This window comes from Schistocerca piceifrons, chromosome 7 (assembly GCF_021461385.2).
Source record: "Schistocerca piceifrons isolate TAMUIC-IGC-003096 chromosome 7, iqSchPice1.1, whole genome shotgun sequence".
In the NCBI taxonomy this organism is placed as follows: Eukaryota; Metazoa; Arthropoda; class Insecta; order Orthoptera; family Acrididae; genus Schistocerca; species Schistocerca piceifrons.
The window spans coordinates 331,362,675-331,385,940 of NC_060144.1; positions in this window are offsets into that span (position 1 = coordinate 331,362,675).

Sequence of the window (23,266 nt, forward strand, 5' to 3'; positions counted from 1 at the left end):
TCACTGAGCCCTCAGCGCCAGGTGATCTAAAACGGTGCATCGAGGACGCATGTTGTCCGTGACACCAGCGATGTTACATCTCGTCCGCAGATCCTTTAGAAGGCACATTGCATTTTGCATTCAGGAACATGGCCACAAATTTGAACACCTCATTTAAATCAACTTCTCACCGCCTGAACATCCACCACCCACCACACAGCCATGTATTATGTACAGCGTGTGGTATCTGCCCCTGAAATTTTGAAGGGTTGTAGCTCCCAAACTAAAAGTGATAGGAATGTAATTTAAATTGATGTATACACAGCTGGTGTTACTGATTCCAGTGCATAATAGAAACAACTATTGTTCAATTTAAAAAATTGTATTTTTTGGTGTATCTATTTGGATAATAACACAATAAACTATGTTCATAGCTCCGCAGACAGTCTAATGTTTCTTATGGTGACCTACCGCAATAAATATTTCCGTCGCCTATTACTTCGTAACTTACAGAGGCAAACACATTTAGTGAAACACCCTGTATATGTGAATTATTTTTTTAACAGAACTGCTGTCATGATAGTCTTCTCTCGTCGAGCAGTTGGACTTCTTCTACAGGATTCTGTAAACGTAGCGTCACACACTGTTAGTTTATTGATAAGTGCAGGTCATAATTTCATAAAATGCATTGTAAACGACTGTACACGAAAGTGGCACTTATATTTCAAGTCTGATTTTTTCTTTGTCAGATCCACTAGTTTGATTCCGCAGTGCAAAAAATATTTTTAATTTGGTGTACAGTCATATACACATTTTTAAAAAATACGAAAAGTATACGAAAATCTTATTTACTTTTCGTCTGAAATTATACTTAAGTAGCTGCTTAACCAATTACTTTTAACTTATTTATTGAATTTATTGTATTAACTTTAATAACTCAATTTATAACACTACTATGTACAATGTTTGTGAGGAAAATAAAATGAGAAAATAATTTTTTTTTCATAAATCCGTATTCGTTTTGCATAGTCTCTTTTTTATGACCTATAAACTTAGTGCGATATACTGACAGAAGCTGAAGTACTTATTGCTTCTGTTTCTTGTCTTGTTTTTTAATATAATCTATAGAAATCCTGTGTGAGCTTCACGCACCTTTCTGTAGGATCATTTCCAACTTTCAGTTCTTTCATTAGTCATAGAGCAATCTCTAAATCTTCATTTTCACGCCATTACGAAGAATCTGTCTTAATCAGATACCAGACTTAGGATCAAAATATGAGAAAGGACAGTTTCAGAAGAAATGTATTACAAATGGTTTTTCTGTATGTGTGAAGCCACGTGGAAGATATCACACTCAACCCCCTCATATTCACTGAGCTTCGAAAGCTTTGAAACTTCTTGGCATATTAAAATGCATGCCGGACCTAGACTAGAACTCAGCACCTTTACCTTTCGCGGGGCAAATGCTCTACAGACTGAGCTCCCTAGCACAACTAACGACCTTTCCTCACAGCTGTACTTCCGCCAGTACCTCATCTCCTACGTTCCAAACTTCACAGAAGTTCTCCTGTGAACCTTCTAAGACTAGCACTCATGGAAGAAAGGATATTGCGGAGATATGGGTTAGCCACAGGCTGGTGATGTATCCAGAATGAAATTCTGATGCTTTGTCTACAGAGGGGAAGAGAAATACTCTTCGGTATACACACTGAGAAGGGAAATACAAATACTACAAGTGCAGTCTCTTCTTGTGGTGGTAATCGAAATTCATTGTGCAATACGAACATTTTCAAGCTTTCACCATCCACCATACGTGATGGATAGTCCCTTGAGCACAGAAAGGTAATTGGGCGTAACTTCTGACGTCCTTCTCCACTTGTAGCAATGGAATTTTTCGGACAGTGTTACAGGCTTCTGTTGCTGGAGCTACTCCTAAATCAAGTAACTAAGTCAAGACTGCAGAAACTCAGTCACCCATGTGTCAAGTCGGTCTCAGAAAAAACGGTAAGAAAGATCTGAGATAGCAAATTAAAAGATCGAAATTTACGTACGATCATCAGCACTGAATGAGTAGTGCGCTTTTCTTTTGTTTTATTTTGACGTGTGTTTATGTATAACATTTTGAAAGGTGTGTGTTATAATTCACCAACTAGCTTAGATTATTTTTTACGTGTTGTAACGATATGTCAGTTTTTTATTCAGTATTTTATTCCTTATGTAATGCAATCTGATGAATTATTTGGAGACTTCTTTCTGATGTACAGGTAACTTCTTCATGTTAATGAGTGGTAGCTGTAAAAGCAATGGTAAAAAAAGTTCACCGTAAACTATTTATATTAATAAAGTAATTAAAAATATAAAGAGATTTTAGTCCTCAGAGTCACTGAGAATGAAATGTACTCTTCCTAAAGAGATAAAACTATTGGACTCTACCCTAATGACTTAAAATGGCCATATCCTAGTGAAAATCTTGGCCACAAAATGGTCAGATGAAATAATATAGAGATACTTTGGCTAGGTAATATAACCTTTCGGCGTAAATAAAGTGGGTGATAAGAAAATTTTCAAATTAACTTCAATTAGTAAATAACAATATGCTTGGTATGTTACACAGATGCTTCTGCCTAAATTTTTGAAGAAAGTGCGGAATGTAGAATAGTGCAAGATAATTGAAATATTTTTCTTATTTCCCTGATTTTTTGTAAATACGTAATACCTATTTGTAACAGTAAGAGAGTTGTCTCATATCAGAATAGTTATGAAGAAAATATCTGATATGTGCGTAAGTAGAGCAACAAAGTTACGGATTTAAAATGGCAGCTGGAGATGATCAGATAAATAAGAAATATGTATTTGCACTGATACATCAGAATTAATTTCATGCACAAATAAATAAGTTGGAGGTACTATAGAATTCTAGGTACGAGTCTCAAATGAATAAATTTTACTTCTACTTTATCGTTCCAATAGCTCCGCAGTTAGGGTTCTCATTCTTTTTCCCCTTTTATGAGACAGATTTCTGCATACACTGGTGCTTATAATTTCCTTCACGTATTGGCAATTTGTTGCTTTCTCTTGTAAATAAATGAATGTATGGTATTATCTTGCTAAGTGTTATTGACGAGAATACAATATGTATTAAATTGTGTTGCCATTTGAATGGAAAGGTGACACAAAATATTAACCCTTAAATTAATCGAATCATCTCTTCGCATAAAGATAGAAAGTTACAAATAAATAAAAGATTTTAACACAGTGTAAAGGCATCAGATGAATTTCTAGCTGAATAGTTAATTAAATTATTCGTCGCTGAGGCCTAATGCATATTAAGTGTTCTATAAGTAAGGCAATATGGAAGGAATAAACTTATTTTATCCAGTCTAAGCAGTTCTTTGTGGTATGTGCATCTACGACTGTTTGTGGTGAATAAAAGATGGTAATGCAAAATAACTGTGTGGCCTACTGAATAAACTACTTGAAAAAGAAAGTACGTGCCACCGAGCGGTGCTGATATATTGTGCAGGCGGACTGCAATTACAGCCGCAAAGGGAGTCGTCGCTTCATCCAGAGAACTGTGCCAGATACTGTAAAATCGGTGATCACGCACACGTCCAGAACATTGGCTGAATCGACGCTATATGTGAGCACAGGTCATTCTGGCAGAATAGCGTGATTCAAACTGTGGCACGCACGTTGTGGTAATTTTAAATTCAATTATTGCCGGTATGCAGCCTCTGACACCTGCATTTCAATGTTCTACAAACAAAATGATGCAAACGATGCGCAGAGAAACGGCATACTGTGCGAGTGTTTGATTATTTCTAGACCGGTCCGTAACAAATAAAAACTATTTAAAACTGTGGTATTCTGCAAATAAACTGTGCTATATATTATAATATTATAGTCTCAAGTTATAGTCACTAGAATTTCTTACAAATAAATCCTAATGCAAGTAACAGCTATTATTTCCATACAAATAAAAAGAAACTGTACCACCGTAATATATCTTTTTCTTATCATACACGTAGATATTTCATGGCGCAACTATCCTAATCTGAATCCATCCGTTTTCTCATGTAATCCACAGTATGTGGTCGCCACTATAAACCCCAAGAAACCCTATCCACTAATTCCGAGTAAACTTCCTGGATGGTCCTGGCTTCGATGACGGGCTGCGGGACATCACGCCATAGCATCTGGAATCCCACGCACATGGTACATCATCTGCAATGCCCACATCACCGGTCCTATTCAGTCGAATCTCCTAATTAAAATTTTAACAAATAGTATAAATAATTAAATCTTATCCAAACTTTTTAAAGAACAGACTATACATGGAATCAAACCACTGCTGATTTGGTGCTACGTATTAAATAACTGGGAGAACTAAGCTTGGTGTACAATTTCTGGTAATTACCCAACTGATGTTACTTTATGAAATTTGAGAGTACTTAACATAACGGTTCAACATACTGAAAGACAGCTTCGCCTTTTATCTTTGTGTATCTGAACAACGTATGGACTCCATAAGAAAAATAGTGAAAAACTTTATTTCTGCACATGGATAAGCACTCAGTTCAACTTTTGGTCTATTTAAGGTATTGAATATTTATCATTTACGGACACTGCAATTAATGAAAGACTTTTGCTTGATTTCGTCAAGTAAATATCATTACTTTGCCTTAATCAATGGGGCTGTATAAGGACAGAACAGTATTTTTTCTTATGAATCCAGAGTCTGAAGAAAGTGATATAAATTTCATTATCTTTGTTATGTTATCTCTATTTTTTTGTCTGTCTTTCTTCGTGTGTCACTTTCTCCGGTACCTTTCCTCCTTCTGGCCTTGATCTCTTAAAATGTATGTATCATTGTAATGACATAAAAGTGCAGGTAATTATTGCTTTCTTTCAAGTAATAAGTCTTGTTCTATTGTTTCTCAACATTAATCTGTATAATATGTTACTGATAGGTTCCCAAGTGGAAATGTGGGTGAGTCTTATTGCAGGAGAGCGAATAATTGGCTTGTGCTATATTTGTTTCGACGCCATTGCGGCCATTTCACCGAGATAATGTCGAATTGTAGTAACATTTGATTTAAAAAGTCGGATTGCCCACATTTTTATTTAAATTTCGTTCCTTTCATCAATTTAATTAAATGAATACATTTTTCATGATTTAGTAACCATGAGGCCTTGCTCTAATACCTTGCATAGAAATAATAAGAGAAATGATCTGGTGTCTTCAGCTTAATTATTAGTTCGATGATAACCACTTCACACGTCTTGTATGGACAAAGTATGTCTATTACTTTAATAATTAGCTTTCAGATGCCACTAGGTAAGTTTGCCTTGAGAATTCCAGACCAGCAGTTTTTTCACCATACTGATACAATGTTCTGTGGGAACGTTGTATTACCAGATACGAACAGTCAAGAGTTAGAAACCATAACTGAATTCGCCATAATGATTACGTCTTTCTTACTAGGCGGGGCTAGATTCAATAATGAGAAATTTGCCGATTAAACAATAGTAAATGATTTCTGATCCCAAAAAGTGCCAAAAAATATCCATTGTGCTAAATAAGTGTCTGTATCAAATCATTCATGAAAGGAAGTCAGGACCCGTAAGAATATCATCCTCTGGGGCTTTTCTCACTTGGTAAAAGGGTATCTTTAACCATGATAATTTTGTGTAAAACTTATTGACAAAACTACTAGAGTGAGTTTTACAGCTACCGTACAATTCGTTACAAATTCATAAATAAATTACTTATCGAATAATTGAATTTCATATTCGCTTCCCTCTCGCATCTTACAAGTTACGTTTCTTATTTCTCATGTTCCGTCTTTTTAAAGTAGCTGTTAATCGATTCCATGCATGAACTCCAGCCGTCCTGTCTGTCGTTGGTTATTCAAAAGCTTTTTTATTCTTCAATGGAAATGATATTTAAAAGTATTAACATGGGCCATGTCATAAAGGGCAACAAGTTTTTGAACAAAATAAGATATTTAAAGTATTGACATAGGCTATGTCAAAAATGTCAACACGTTTTTGAAGAAAAACTGTTTCTTTTCGTTTATGAACGTTCAAAGACTTTCCAGCATGTTCCTCTGGATGCTTGCATTCTTGATACTGAAATTCCAATTTTGATACGCGGTTTCTTAGCTCCTATGTCTTACTTTTTGTCAATAAATCAATACTTCCTGCACAGATAGTGCAGCACTTTGACGAGCAGTTCATTTTTTTTTATTTTATTAATCCTTTTAACTTCTTATTATGAGCAAAGGGCTGTAACAGAGGATCGCCATCTTGTTCTGTCTCCTGCTAGTATTTTCACTTCTTCCCATCCTATCCCTTGCTGTTGACCTTCCGCTTCAACTGACCGCCTCCACGCAATTTTGGGCCTGCCTCATCTCCGTCGTCCCTGAGGAATCCAATAAAGTGATTCCTTCGCAATGTGTTCATCTGGTCTATGCCCTAACCACCTCCACTTCCTGCTTCTTATTTGCAGGTCAGTTGGCTTCTGGCTGGTTCTTGCCCAGAGCATTTCCTTTGAGACGACATCTGACCACCGTACCCCCTGGATGTTCCTCAGACAACTGTTGTTGAATGTTTTTGCTGCTTTGTCACCCACATGCATATCGAAGCAAAGATTTTACATTACTTTCAAATATCCTCAATTTGGTCCTTAATGTTTTTCCTTTGATCTACAAATAGAGCGGAGAGTTGTAAAAGCGCCTTTGGCTTTGTTGATGTGGCTGTTAATGTCCTCTGTTCCACAGCTATATGGTTAGCCATGCTTCCAAGGTAGTGAAACCTAGCCACTGTTTCGATTACCTGGCTCCCAAGCTTAAGATCTGCGATGTTTTTATCATTTGCCCGCATGTATTTTGGTTTTTGGGCACTAATTTTTAAACCGGCTCTCTTCGCCGCAGATTTCAGATCTAGTATCTCTTTCGTGTCGTTGAGGCTATGGGATAGAAGGCAAAGGCTAATTTACACACCAAGAGTAAGAAAACTAATACGTTTGACAGATGACAATTTGTTTCCACTTGTTTCATGGGAGTAATACTCGATCAATGAATATTCTTCCATAAACAGCTGATGACGAAGACATTGCACTTGCTATAAGGGCTCCCCCAAGTATCTCAGTTATTGTGAAGGAATGTCTACTCCAGCGGTCTTGTTTCGGCTTGAGGCATTCAGTGCTGTATCAGTTTCCTCACGTAGTATTATATCTCTCACATCGTCATCAAGTATTTCCTATTCTTTATCTGTAATGTTGTCTTGAAGTGCATTTCCGTTGTATAGCTATTCTACTGTTCCTTCTACCTTTCTTTGCTTAATATTAACGTATCATCTGAAAAGTTGATTTCCATACAGCTGCTTCTCTTTTCCTAAATGTGTCAAAACACAGTGCCTTTAATACTTGTAGTCTTTGACGTTGAGTGTGCTAGCCGGTGAGACTTACCTTAAAGTTCTCGCTATAATTACTCCTCTTTTCTGGCGGCTGGGGTTTTGTCGTGTCACATCCACAAAGCGTGCGGTGGCGAGCACGCACAGTCGGTAGCGATTTTGTGTCACAGAGTTAATATTTGGGGAGAGAGACGTGCGAATTGGATATAAGTTAAAGTGCAAAATATTTAGTAATTAAGACCGAAAAGATGTAAACCGACAATACTCCACCTCGAGCAGAAGCAATTTTACCGGGACAGATGCCAACTGAAATAATTAGTGTGAATATCAATTGTTAATTTGGATAACCACACTCTAAATAACTTGTAGCTGACCTTAGAATGCTTATAATTAGAGCGGTACTAAACCAGCATGTACGAAATGTGGCTTCTCCTGAGTAAATGAACTTTGATTTGCGAATTATATCAAGCTGAGTGAGAGGGACATAGGAGTATCCTAATGTCTGAAGATTAATCAGATAAATGAGGTGCATTGTCTTTTATTGCAGAAAGCCTTTTCATCACTAGTTATTAATTTTGTGTGACAGTTAATTACAGGAACGTAAAGGAAAGTAGGCACACCGTTTCATCACTTTGCCGGCCGTGATCTGTCTGTCAGTTGTCTTACTTTGAAAGATCTGATTGCCTTCAAAGTAAATGTACTGTCGTATTGAGGAAAGTCAAAAGGGGGCTTATAAGTTTCTCTTTAATTTTTCACTAGGTGGTATCTATCTTTCCCCTAGTCATGCACGCTTCTTGTACAACTTTGCATTTCTTCTGTAGCTGTTCTTGCTTTGCCATTTTGCACATTCCGCCAGTCTCAATATTTATACGTCTGTATTCTCTTTCACCTGCAGCAATTCCTGCGTTTTTGTATCTTCTCTTTTCATCTTTTAAATTACATATCTCGCGTGTTACCTAACGATTTCTACTGGATCTTGTCTTTTCGCCTATTTGATCCTATGCTGCCTTCACTATTTCATCTCTCAAGGCTTTCCATTGGTTCAAATGGCTCTGAGCACTATGCGACTCAACTTCTGAGGTCAACAGTCGCCTAGAACTTAGAACTAAGTAAACCTAACTAACCTGCCCGAGGCAGGATTCGAACCTGCGACCGTAGCGGTCGCTCGGTTCCAGACTGTAGCGCCTAGAACCGCACTTTCCATTGGTCTTCTGTTGTATTCTTTTCCGCTCTTTCAATCGTACCCTAACTCTCAACAAGCTGTGGTTTTTGCAGTTTGTTCCATATTAACCTAATTTCTACAATTTCCTCAGTTTTCATTAAATTGAGGCCGCAGTCCAGATCTGCCCCTAGATATGTATTGCAGTATAGAATTTGATTTCTAATCTCTGTCTTATCATTATAACGAATCACAACCTTTATAGCACATATATAGCATATACTACCTTGTTTCGTTATTCTTAAACGTTAACAACGATGAAATTATTTTATGTTCGAAATTATGCTTGGTAGCTTAATCTTTCATTCCTTTTCCCCAGTCGGTGTTCTCCCACTGTTGTGAGACCACAGTGCTTAGATAAACAATTTATTCGTAGTTAACTGCGAGGCAGATCCATCCTCAAGAAACAGAGATGGATTAAATGTACACAACACACTAAATTAACGCTGCAGACGTTTGTGGACATAGCAATGAAACATAAGTTTGGGTATTTATAATTCTTTTATTAAAGACATAGATCATGATAGAGGATTGGGTAGCTACGTTAATCATAAGAATGATCTGCGCAACTCTGAATTGATAACAAAAGTTCAAATGCATAAAAAACAGAAAAATCGTGATATAAAATTACTTACTGCACTGTCAAACATTGATTACGATGAAGTTTAGATAATTCAATTAACGGTTTGCAAAGTTAATTGGTGAGGAACTGGAATTTGCTGAACACAATCTCCGTTTACTAATGAATTTTCCACTATCTGCATAGGCATTAATAACAGCGATTGTATGGCTCAAAAGAGAAACTGAATATATTCACGTAACTGTGACAATACTGCCGAGCATGGAAAGCTAAACCAAAGATGGTGTTTAATCCATAAGTTACGTTCGTCCTGTTATTTTCTCTTACCGTACTCGTCGACGTAACGTGAGCAGTCTGCATAAGGGATGGCAGGTTGCCGTCAAATCTACACCTAGAAGTGCTCTGCTGTGAACTTTAACATGTCCATTCCGTCCACCTCCACTGCAGAGGAGAGCTGCCTCCGAAGTCGTATCATCCTGGTTGAGAGCAGTCTCCTATCACTCAGAAGCCACAGCCCTTTCTCAATCCACGTCCAGAGGCCAAGTACTTACTTTTAGAAGTTAGCACAAAATGTCTGCATTTTCTGCCTAGAATATTTCGTCCACCAATCCTTAAAAAGTTACATTTTTCCATCAATGGTGTAATTTTTCTGTTGTTAAAAATCTCCCATCAGAAACCGGCAAAATAGACAAATCCAGTAAGCCCACTTTGCTCACCTCCATTCTCGAAAACATCCACCCAGATACTGCATCATACTGACATTGCATTACAGCCACCAGTCAATGATATTTTTAGCTGCTCCATAGTTTCCTCTAGCTGTGGGAAAAGAATTAAGAGAAAAAAGCAGACCACTGGACACCTGCAAGCTGCAATTTTTTAGAGCCCTGTTTCTTGTGTTTTAGGATAGCTAACGGATCTCTGTCTCCAGGAATGATTCTCTGACACAGGTCTGACTGCTGATCACTGCTTCACCGAATTCCATGCTGCAGAACTAAAGCTTTCAGGACACCGTTCTCTGTCAGGGCACAGTTGGACCTCGCCTTTTTAATGTGTCTCCCACTTTGCCAGACTGGCGTTGCTGCAGGTGCGTCCGGTCCTCAGCTTTTACACGAAGAATGCATGGAACACTTGCCATCTTTACCTGTGTCATCCTCTCACCAAATCTCAGAACACTTTACCTTTTATCCCATGAACCGTATTATACGACAGCGTACAAGTTCGCCCAAGGAAATTATTATAACAGCATGCACTAGGTTAATTGTAGCACAGTAAAGAAAATGAAATGAAAATGTCCCTAACAATCACTGTTGTCGCTTTAAGCATCATGAAAAATGTATTTGAACAATCTACTTACGTTTAATTACATTAAATCAAATCTCCGTATCAAGATGAATGAAAAGTGACCACCCGAGGTTTTTCATCACCCCCCCCCCCCCCATTCACACTAAAATTTTGTGCTGGAGATATCAGACTGAAAAATATAGTGGAGAATAATCTATGGAAATTTTAACTATCCACTCCAGGTCTTACATGTTTAGCTAGATGATGCAACATGTCATTGTCTTAAATGAGAGTAGGAGACAAGTATCTATGTCAATAAGAAAACAAGGAATAAAACACATATATCATCACACAATCGTCCATACGGAAATCACCTCATTCACTCACTTGTTGCTGAAGGATATTACTTGTTGTTGCAATTATTTAATTACAATATGATTTCTGTTAGCGAACATCACCAAAACTATCACAAATAAATATATGTTTACCATTGCGTCAATCGTTGGGGGCGACCTGAAGTTTATATTATTCTTGAAGAATCAAGTCTGCCAGGATCGTTAGTAATTCTTTGTATTACTATTACCGGTTTCGACAGATCTACACTGTCCTCGTCAGATATCATAACTTTATTAGATATACCGGGTGATCAAAAAGTCAGTATAAATTTGAAAACTTAATAAACCACGGAATAATTTAGATAGAGAGGTAAAAATTGACACACACGCTTGGAATGACATGGGGTTTTATTAGAACCAAAAATAAATTGCTAGACCCGCGAAAGACCTCTTGCGCGCATCGTTTGGTGATGATCGTGTGCTCAGCCGCCACTTTCGTCATACGTGGCCTCCCAGGTCCCCAGACCTTAGTCCGTGCGATTATTGGCTTTGGGGTTACCTGAAGTCGCAAGTGTATCGTTCAAATGGTTCAAATGGCTCTGAGCACTATGCGACTTAACTTCTGAGGTCATCAGTCGCCTAGAACTTAGAACTAATTCTCAAGGCGCCTTGTCCCTTCCCTGCGGGGTTCCGATTCGTTCGTATTTCACTCTGAATGTACTGTCACACAAAATTAAACATACCACAGCGTGAAAGTTCACCCAAGGAAATCATTTTAACAACACGCACTAGGTTAATTGTAGTTGAATAAGGAGAGGAAATGAAAACGCCACAAACAATCACTGTTGTCGCTTTATGCAACATGAAAAATGTGTTTACATGATCTGAATAAGTTTAATTACCTAAAATCGAATCTACATATCAAGGTGAATCGAAAGTGAGCAGTCGAAGCAGCATGACGCTTTCACTTCCTTTTCCTAATGCTCAATTCCGGTCCCCGTCACAATTACATTTTCGTCTTCCTTAACTGTATGACTAATTTCTTTTATCTCATCATACTTTTTACAATCTGTTCGTTATCTGCGGTGTTAGATGGTTATGAACTTGTAGCGGTGCTGGCTTCATGTCTATCTCAGTTATAACAAAGCGTTCGTTGTGCTGTCCTACTCCTGCCTTTCTCATATTTGGTTTTGTATTTGTAATCTTGCTCTCGTCTGACCAGAAGTGCTGTTCCTTTCGCCAACGCATGTTATCTAACTTCAACCCATCCATGTCCCTTTTTAAATTTGCAGCCTTCTTATACAATTAAGCACTCTAATGTACCACGTTCTGGCCCCTAGAATGCTAGTTTTGTTTTTCTTGATGACAGCTCGCTAAATTATCTCCATCCGAAGATCCGATTGGGTGACTATTTTACCTTCGTAATATTTTCTCCAAAAGGGTATATTGCATTAACCCACATTGTAGAGCTTTATGTTCTCAGGAAAAATAAACTTCTGTAGTTTCCCCGTGTTTTCAGTCGTTCACAGCATCAGCGGAGAAAGAGCATGTTGGCTAATGTTACAAAGCCACGTCAGTACATCACCCTGAGTGCTGCCATTGCAGCTACTGAAACGACAGTTGCCCTCTTCAGGAAGCACAAACAAGTCAGGCCTCTTCATAGATACCCGTCTGTCGTAGCTGCACCTACAGTATATACGGCTATCTGTTTTCACTGAGACATGCAAGCCATCCCACCTTACCAATGTCTGTGGTCCACCGGAAAAAGCGATAAACCACATAAAAATCTTATTTTTCTTACCACAGAATATTAGTCAGAAGTAACAGCTTAACCAGTAACTTCCAGTAATCTTTCATTATTCCATCACTGATTCAACACAGTTAGGAAAACGCAATTTGACAATATAGTGAGTATACAAGGAACTGTCAAACAGAAAACATAGCAATGATAAGATGCTCCTGCGGACCAAACAAAAACAAAGTACCCTTTGAATCTTAATCTGAAATCGATGCTTCGCACAAACTTTATCACTTTCAATTTATATATTAATATTGCTGGATTAGCTTTAATTATACGTCTGTAAAGCTGCTATGTACATCGTTAGAGAGGTAAATACGTCGAGAAATAGCATTTTATTTAAAAATACCAATTATTTCACAAAGTATCTTTTTGTGTTCTGGAAACTTTTGGCGGTACCCGGGTACTACCTGAAGCAATTAATACATATCTTTTTTGTTCATTATTCATTATAGTTCTCGATTAGTTTGGCCCGTCTCTTATGCTGATCGTTTAGAATTTTCAGTTTAATACCTAGGTGTAGAATGTTTGCGAAATATTCATTTTTATACCACTTCAATGAAACTAGCTTAAGAAACTTGTAACTCAAATTAAACCTGCTCCAAAACACTCTTATTTTATTAGAAACAAAATGTGCAGCCCTGTTGTTGATTATTTCTGGGATTTGGTCGATTCCAACTTGAATCGTTTTCACATAGTCCTCTGATAATTTCATGGCCTTATCGATTTTCATTCTTGGCTCAGGAGACTAATAACGATAATCCTCTATCGGCAGCTGATCTCTTAAAGGTATTTCAAACAAACTGGAGGACTCGATACATATCGATTTGATCCAAGATTTCCTTGACTCTTCCGCGCTGAATTCCAGACCAAGCATTTAGATTTTTTTTTTTTTTACAATTGTTGTAGTGTGACCAGTGATTACACGTCACATCACGTCCTCAAAAATGCTTATGAGAAGGATTTCGTGCATTTTATGCTTGCATTACAATCAGAAGAGGTCTTCTTCCAAAAAGTTCTCAGTCAAAACTAACAAACCTCGAATAGCGATCACGTTTCATGCTATTTTGTCAATAATTGATGGTTAAACATAGGACTGTAAAACCCCTTAAGCGAGAATTTTTAGACTACGTTTATCTCATTAATTTGAGCATAAAATACTTCATTTGTCAATAATTGATGGTTAAACATAGGACTGTAAAACCCCTTAAGCGAGAATTTTTAGACTACGTTTATCTCATTAATTTGAGCATAAAATACTTCATTGGGTTTACGGCCATGTTTGGCTCAATAATATACGCTTGTCTTCGTCGCTAAACTCTTTTCGTTATTACTCCTTATGACGAGTTACGCGTTACTGTACCATCGGATCTGTGGTACAAAAAAAGCTGTAGAAGTTCCGAAGCACACTTATAAAATAAAAAGATTTAGAATAATTGTGATGACGCATAAGTTGAATTACATACCTAATGACTATGTAGCACCTACTCAAAGCTAAATATCTTACTCAACATCGGATGCCAAACTGGCTGTAATCGTGCTGCGCGTTATGAAGTAAACATGTTCAGTCACCAGGTGGCTGATGACCGGCGTCTGTCGAACGTGACCTCCCACATAATTTTAATGTTGTTCCCTTACATGCATTCCCTCCCATAAACATTGTAATTGCAGAATAAACATATTAAATTATAAAACAAATTGTTACTTTACAATAAACTTTACTGTGCATCATAAATGTGTAACTTGAATCATATAACGCAACACTTATAACAATAAGGAAAACAAAACCTGTAGCTGATAGATGTGTAGAAGAAACATGTAACTGCAGTATAAATACGATGAAGCATAGGTAATGGTGTTATGTATACAGAGGTGAAAGTAACTTAATATTGAGACTGGAAGAGAAAATAAGGACATCATAGATAGAGGATCATATAAAAATACGAGTAGTAATGACAGTAATAAAGCAGTTACAAGCGGTATCGACAATAGTAACAAGCAATGCCACACAGCTGTAGGTATGGTTCAAAGTCTAACATTCTTCTACGAAATTTAAATGCAGTAAAACAATACTGCGTGAAATTTATATACTACAAAAACAGTTTCTAATATCTGACGTAAACAGATGTGTAAGATATACACATCTGATCAGATATTCGACGAAAACAAAAACATCATCAGTTATGTACGATGCACGATGCACGATTACAAGCGGGACAATGCACAACAAATCCTGCGTGGCGTTGATAGCCACCATTATATTTAGATACAGATAAAATAAATCTTGACGAAACACTGCTGTATGAGTAAATAATGGCTGAAAGATCACCGAAAACCTCATCAATTACAACAGTTGCATGAAAAGTAATGCCTCCACCTTCGTTAATTGTACTTGGATGGAAATATTTTAATAAATCAAACGCAGAAATAATGCTTAGAATGTGATCTTTAATTACCAATATTCACATAATCACCAGCCAATTGGATACATTTCTGCGAACGATGAACAAGTTTTCTGAAGCCGTCACGGAAGAAGTCGACACTCTGTTCCCGCAACCACAGTCTCACAGTTCTCTCGAACTTCTTCATCAGAAGCATAATGATGTCCCCGCAGATCGTCTTTCATAATTGGGAACAGATGGAAGTCAGACAGTGCTAAATCTGGACTGTGTAGAGGATGCCGTATGGTGGTGAGATTCAGTCTCTTAAGTTCTGCTGTGGTGGCACATGAAGTGTGTGGTTTGGCATTGTCATGCTGCAAGAAAATATTTCCCTTTTACTTTCGGACCCTTTTTAGCCGTCGTTTCAGAGTTCGCAGCGTTGTGATGTAACAACCATGATTTTTCCAGCTGAGGGCTGCGTCTTGAATTTCTTTTTCTGGGGCGAGTCTATGTGTCGATATTCGATAGACTGACGTTTCGTCTCCGGATCGTAGTGGTGTACCCACATTTCGTCTCCTGTCACAATTGAATGGAGAAAGGCATCACCTTCATTCTCGTAACGCGAGAGGAGTTCCTGGCAAATTTCAAGTCTCTGTGCTTTCGCTTTAGGAGTCAGCATCCGGGGTAACCACCGTGCACAGATCTTCCAATAGCGAAGCAAAGCAATAATGTGACCCACATGTTCTTGGCGATTGTGCTTGCAATTTGTCTCTGAGTGATACGACGATCGTCCTGAATCAATCTGTCAACATTCTGTTTGTAAAACTCGGAGGTTGTTGTCACAGGACGTCCAACTCTTTGTTTGTCACGCAGGTCAGATGTTCCCGCTTCAACATCTTTAAACTTACTCGCCCAACGACGCACAGTACTCACATCAACACAGTCACCATAAATTGCATTCATTCTCTGATGAATCTCCTTTGCGGTGACACCTTCTGCGGTCAAGACTTCAATGACTGCGTGTTGCTTAAATCGCATTGACCGACCGTCTGCGCACGGTTACATACTTTACGCTCTAACAACACAACCGTTCAATGCTAAGGCAAACCGCCAACTAGAGTTGTAGAGAAGAGGCTACGGAACACGCCAGTACCTGCCGCATACCAATGCTGCCAACTGTTAAAGAGTTACGAAGGTGGAGACATTACTTTTCAGTCTACCTTCGTATCATGTTAAGAGTAGCTCAATGTCAAACTTACGCAAGAGCAAGGACCCAATACCGAAAGGAAGCAGTTCCAGTGTGCTAAAAAACACGCCTGAAATACCATCCTGTATGCCAAAGTTTAAATGACACCATTTAATCCGCCATCCAAAAAATTCATTTGAAAACCACGTGTTTATAGCCACACCCAAGAAAAATTATTCGTAGTTAAAACAGAAGCTTGCTGAAAGCGTGTAAATTGCCATGACATTGTCAAAGCCGACAAGCAATTCACCTGACATTGACACTCGCTAAAAAACAAAATTACGCTTACAGTGCCATCGAATCGAAAATTCAGTAAGTCTCCAATACGAATCATCGAAAACTACGTCCAATGAAGATGCGTCAAGAAACGTCAGCATACCATGGTGGTTATAAGTAGGAATTAAAAACGACGCCATTATCGTTAAAAGAGTATCAACAGTCTAAACACATTTAGTCTCCGACGTTCTTTGTGCCAGAGATTTGATGGTCCTGTAAAGTGAACCGCGTTATTAGGAGTAATAATAAAAAGAATTTTGTGACCAAGACAACATATTATTGAGACAACTTTTACGTGCTAATTTCCCTATTAAGCTGGGTAAAATTATCGGCATTGAATGAGTACTGTATTTTTTGTTTTAGTTTCAAATACAATTATTTATGAAACGTATAAGTACGTGACTACACAGTTTAGTGAATTATTGAATTTCATTTTAGTTAACTCTCGCCTCTCCACGGATGTCTTTACTCGCACAGAAAGCGCTCTGCCCACATAAGTGGTGAGCGAATCAATGCATCAATATTGACCCTGCTTTCAGTTGTCGGTCGATCAAAAATTGGCTATCTTCTTCAATCTTTTCTTCAGCATTTTCTGTAGTAGCCTCCATTGCAAAACTTCTAGTTTTTGTATGCAGTTTCTCAGTTGCTGTGTTGGAATTAGTTCTTTTTCCCAGCTGTCCATCACTGTGTGCAGAGGTAGTGTGCCATGTCGATGCACAATTAAGTTACGCAGCCGCAAATTACAACAGAAAACCATTCACGTCTTTCGCTGTAGATGATTGTTTACTTTCAGTTCTTAAATGAGAGTAATGCGCTAGAAAATATCTTATCTTGTGAAAATGTATGGAAGGTATTGAACTTTCTACGACTGCTGACTTCCCCTCGTCACCCCTGACATGCAAACGTAGGTCCCCGTGATCGGACAAAGGAGTGAAGCTCCCTGTGCAACCACGCGAATTTTTTGAAAGGTAATGAAACAAGCCAGGGAGAAACAGCAAGGGTGGAGGCAGCTTCGGCCTTCAAGTCCACGTTAAATCACACGTTTATGGTCATGGCAAAGGTACTTTAAGCTACTCGTTTACGGCCACGTCAAAGGTCGGTTACTTGCTTCTCTCCACCGTCTCTCTCTGCTAGGCTGTTGTGCCGAGTAAACGGAAAAAAATACAGCTTCTCGCAAACAGAAGTGGACAGAATTCAATTCCCAGCTTGACCATAGGCAGTATGCGGAGCTCTATGTGCCTTTTGCAAGTAATAGTACAAATTATGAAAAGAACAAATCATTTACCCATTCATTTTGTTAATGGACCTGCTGAGTTCTATGAGTGCATAAAAGTATGAATAAAAATACACTGAAGCGCCAAAGAAACTGGTACACGATGCGTGTTGAAATACAGAGAGATGTAAACAGGCAGAATACGGCACTGCGGTCAGCAACGCCTATATAAGGCAACAACTGTATGGCGCAGTTGTTAGATTGGCTACTGCTGCTACAATCAAGATTTAAGTGAGTCGGAACGTGGTGCTATAATCGGTGCACGAGCGATAGCACACAGCGTCTCCCAGGTAGCGATGAAGTAGGGATTTTCCCTTACTACCATTTTACGAGTGTACCGTGAATATCAGGAATACGGTAAAACATCAAATCTCCGACATCGCTGCGGACGGAAAAAGATCCTGCAAGAACGAGACCAACGACGCCTGAAGAGAATCGTTCAACGTGACAGGAAAGCAACCCTTACGCAAATCGATGCAGATCTCAGTGCTGTGCGATCAGCAAGTGTCAGCGCGCGAACCATTCAACGAAACCTCATTGATATGGGCTTTCGGAGGCGAAGGCCCACTCGTGTACCCTTGATGACTGCACGACAGAAAGCTTTAAGCCTCGCCCGGGCACTTCAACACCGATGTTGGATTGTTGATGACTGGAAACATGTTGCCTCGTCGAACGAGTCTCATTTCGAATTCTATCGAGTGGATGGACATGTACGGGTATGGAAACAACCTCATGAATACATGGGCCCTGCATGTTAGGAGGGAACTGTTCAAGCTAGTGGAGGCTCTCAGATAGCGAAGATTGTGGACATAATCAGGAAAAGAAGGCCATGTTCTTCAGTCACAACACGTCCTCAGAGCGAAGCAGGGGAGCTTAACATACCATATATTGAAGCTTCTTGTGAATAATAATACCAAAGTACGCCATAACCAAGCAGTATAAAAGGATATGGAAGAAATGGAAATACAGATGACAGAGATGCACTACAGCGTACCTCTGAAATGCAAAACTGAAACCGCTCTAGGTTTGCAGATAGGTTTATGCCCAAATTAAAAACGTCAGGAACAAAAGAGCAATGGAGGTTTCAAAGTATGGCAATGAAAGAGCACTGGACTACGAGAAAGACCAGAAGGAAAGGGGATGATACGAATTAACGTGGTTCTCAGATCTTCGATACGAAATGAAGACCAATTGTCTGTCTACAGTGATAAGTTCCTATTAACTAATATTATTTAGTCACTTTGATGGTAACTAGATTAGAGATTCCAGGATCGGGGGCAAACGTGAGACTTGTGGCAAAATTGAGAACAGCAATACTATGATTCACTCAGTGTAAATTAAAATTCATTACTGAAATGGTTTTCAGTTTCCTGTGAAGGGAGAGTTATGTAACTGTGAATTTAGAATTCCGTAGCTGTACCAGGTAGGGTGAAGTCTTTCCATGATGAATGACTAGAAAAAGGACTACTCAATATGTTGAACACCTGTAACCGCAACCGTGATTTTTTTTTCAGGGGAACACAGTTACAGCACGAGCCGTAATGAGTATATTCGTCTTGCCACATCTGTTGGATACTGGACAATTTTAATAACTGCAATTATAGTTAACAAAATATGGCTCTAAATGCGCACTTCGCATTAAAATTTTGTTGAAGATGGCAAAAAGGATAATAAAACTTAGAATGAGTAATGAAACTACTAATATCCATTGCAGGCGTTTCCCTTCACAACGCCACCACGGAAAAATTCTGAGATGATGCCGTTCGCTGACAGCAGAAATTCCTCTCGTATGTGAAACGTGAAATTCCTCTCCACCTCCAGTCGGTTACGATGTTTTTACGACCATCGTTCTTATGCCGTGTTACGTGACTGCGACTGGTACACCGTTTCTTTTAGACGAGTTGGAGAGTAAGCGTTGATACGCCAACAAACCGGACTATTTCGTTCACTGTGTCGTTACGGACACGTCCAAACATTGCAGCTCGTTTCAGCTGTACATCATGTGTACATGTGGACTCCTTTTAATGCGCTAATTTCTTAGAACTGAGTTGAACATACACACGACTTCGCTGTCATAACTTACTGGGCTTGGAAGAAAGTATCGAAACAAGACCAAAATATCATGCTTGAATGTAAACGCAGATGCTAGGCTAGTCTGCAGGTTACGCTGCTGTATCTGGGCACGAACAGAACCTGTGCAATGCTCTTAATACGTTGAAAGTGTCAGTTGGGGTCAGAACAGTGTTCTGTGTAGATGTGAGGGCATTATGTAGGAGCTAAGTGACTTCGAACGTGGGGTAAGTGTAGGTGCCCGTATGGTGGATGCTCCCGTATCCAAAGCAGCCGAAAGCTTAGTGTTTCAAGAGTCACCACATCGAAGATTTATACCGCGTACAGAGAAAAATGCAAAAAAAGTCGCAACGCCGACTAAAGTATGTGTTGAGTGATCGTGACGGACAGTCATTGAAGAGGCTTTTGATGAAAAGTAAGAGGACGACAACTGCAAAAATCACTGCAGAACTGAAGGTCGCACTCGAGAAAGCTGCCAGCACAAAAAACAACAGGAAGGCAACTCTGAAATGGGCATAGAGCAAGGCACTTGCGGACTGGTAGGGTCAGGCCCTCAAATAAGCGTCATTCACACTATAAAAGAACATTTATTTAAGTTTTCCAGAACTGCGCACAACAATAAATAACAGTTAACTGGATTTTACAATGATGCAAATGTGGATGGCTCTCAAAGCCGGCACCTGTTCTTGATACTAGACGCGCCGCATTACAGGATCTCTTCTAGTGCAATGACTGGTACTTCTAGAACAAATAACAGACGAAAACCTTTTAACATCAAAAATATTCTACAGTTTTCAAGCCCTACAAAAGATGTTAACAACCAAGTTACAGGGGACTGCACTTAATCGAAGCCGGCCGGTGTGGCCGTGCAGTTCTAGGCGCTTCAGTCTGGAACCGCGTGACCGCTACGGTCGCAGGTTCGAATCCTGCCTCGGGCATGGATGTGTGTGATGTCCTTAGTGCTCAGAGCCATTTGAACCATTTGAACTTAATCGAAACGAGGTTTGGCAAACTGCGCTGAGCAGATTGTATTATATTTTAATATCACCTTCACTGCACAAGCTTAGTGCGAGAGACAAGTTCCAAAACGTGCTGACCGAGCATAGTTCTTTGCACTGAACAGAAAGTGTCGCAAGTGGCCATTGGTACATCAGTCTTACTCTGGCCGTCTCCCGCGACGCAGAGATTTCTTCGGTCAAAGTATGCTGATAAGACAAAAGTTATGGGATACCTCCCAGTATCGCCTCGGACCTCCTTTTGCCCGGAGTAGTGCAGCATCTGGACGTGACATGGACTCAATAAGTCGTTGAAAGTCATCTGCAGAAATATTCAGCCGTGCTGCCTCTATACTCGTCCATAATTGCAAAAGTATTGCCGGTGCTAGACTTTGTGTGCAAACTGACCTCTCGATTACGTCGCAAAACATTCGATGGGATTGAAATTGAGCGATCTGGGTGGCCGAATCATTCGCTCGAATTGTCGACGATGTTCTACAAATCAGTCGCGAAGAATTGCGGCCTGGTGACAGGGCGCATTGTCATCCATAAAAATTCGATCGTTTGGGAACATAAAGTCCATGATGCTGTAGTATACAGAGAAGTTGCAGCATTAGAAAATTACAGCGAAATGCAGGAAGATCTGCAGCGGATAGGCACTTGGTGCAGGGAGAGGCAATTGACCCTTAACATAGACAAAAGTAATGTATTGCTAATACACAGAAAGAAGGATCCTTTATTGTATGATTATATGATAGCGGAACAAACACTGGTAACAGTTACTTCTGTAAAATATCTGGGAGTATGCGTACGGAACGATTTGAAATGGAATGATCATACAAAATTAATTGTTGGTAAGGCGGGTGCCAGGTTGAGATTCATTGCGAGAGTCCTTAGAAAATGTAGTCCATCAACAAAGAAGGTGAGTTACTAAACACTCGTTCGACCTATACTTGAGTATTGCTCATCAGTGTGGGATCCGTACCAGGTCGGGTTGACAGAGGAGATAGAAAAGATCCAAAGGAGAGCGGCGCGTTTCGTCACTTGGTAAGCGTGTTAGCGTTACGGAGATGTTTAGCAAACTCAAGTGGCAGACTCTGCAAGAGGGGCGCTCTGCATCGCGGTATAGCTTGCTGCCCAGGTTTCGAGAGGATGCGTTTCTGGATGAGGTATCGAATATATTGCTTCCCTCTACTTATACCTCCCGAGGTGATCAAGAATGTAAAATTAGAGAGCTTCGAGAGCGCACGGAGGCTTTCCGGCAGTCGTTCTTCCAGCGAATAATACGCGACTGGAACAGGAAAGGGAGGTAATGACAGTGGCACGTAACGTGCCCTCCGCCACACACCGTTGGGTGGCTTCCGGAGTATAAATGTGGATGTAGATGTAGAATGGCTGCAGATTGTGTCCAAGTAGCCGAACATAACAATTTCCAATGAATGATCGATTCACTTGGACCAGAAGACCCAGTCTATTGCATGTAAAATTGGCTTACGAACTGAAATCTGGAATCATCTGACCAGGACATGGATTTCCACTCGTCTAGGGTCCAACCGTAATGGTCACGAAACCAGGAGAGCCACTGCAGGTGATGTGCTGTTAGAAAAGGCCCTCGAGTCGGTCTTCTGCTGCCATAGCCCATTAAATCCAAATTTCGCCGTACCCCTAACGGATACATTCGTCGTACGTCCCTCACGGGTTTCTGCGGGTGTTTTAAGCAGTGTTGCTCGTTTGTTAGAAATGACAGCTGCTACACAAACGGTGCTGTTCTCGGTCGTTAAGTGAAGGCCGTCGGCCAGTGCGTTGTCTCTGGTCAGAGGTAATACTTGTAATTTGGTATTCTCGGCACACTCTTGACAATGTGTATCTCGTAATATTGTATTCCCTAATGAATTACCAAATGGAGTATCCTATGCATCTAGCGGGAACTACCAGTCGGCGCTCGAAGCCTGTTAATTCCCGTCTTGAGGCTACAATCTCGTCGGAAACCTTTCCTTTTATACCTGGTGTACGCGATACTACCGCTATAAGTATGAGTGCATGTCGCTGTCCCACGACGTTTGCCTTCTCAGTGCATAGCTGCCCACTTTGTCCGCTGGCCGCACACTCGCCCAGCCGCTACCTTGCCTCTCGACCGCCAGACCAAAGCCCGTTTTATACGAGCGACTTTCTGGTCAAAACCGACTCAGAGAGCGTCCGCCTTTCATGCCTGCGTATACATTAGCAACCAACCACAAAGCGAGTGTGTCTATGAGGTGAATGATATACAAATTGTGTCGAGTGTCGAGCTCTAAATAACGGAGTATCCTGCACACTGCATATGCGCAGAGACAAGGGACTTGGGCAGTGTCTGCTCATATTGGGAGTTATAACCCATTCTGGTCGAGCTCACTCCTATTACAGAAACTGATTTTGTG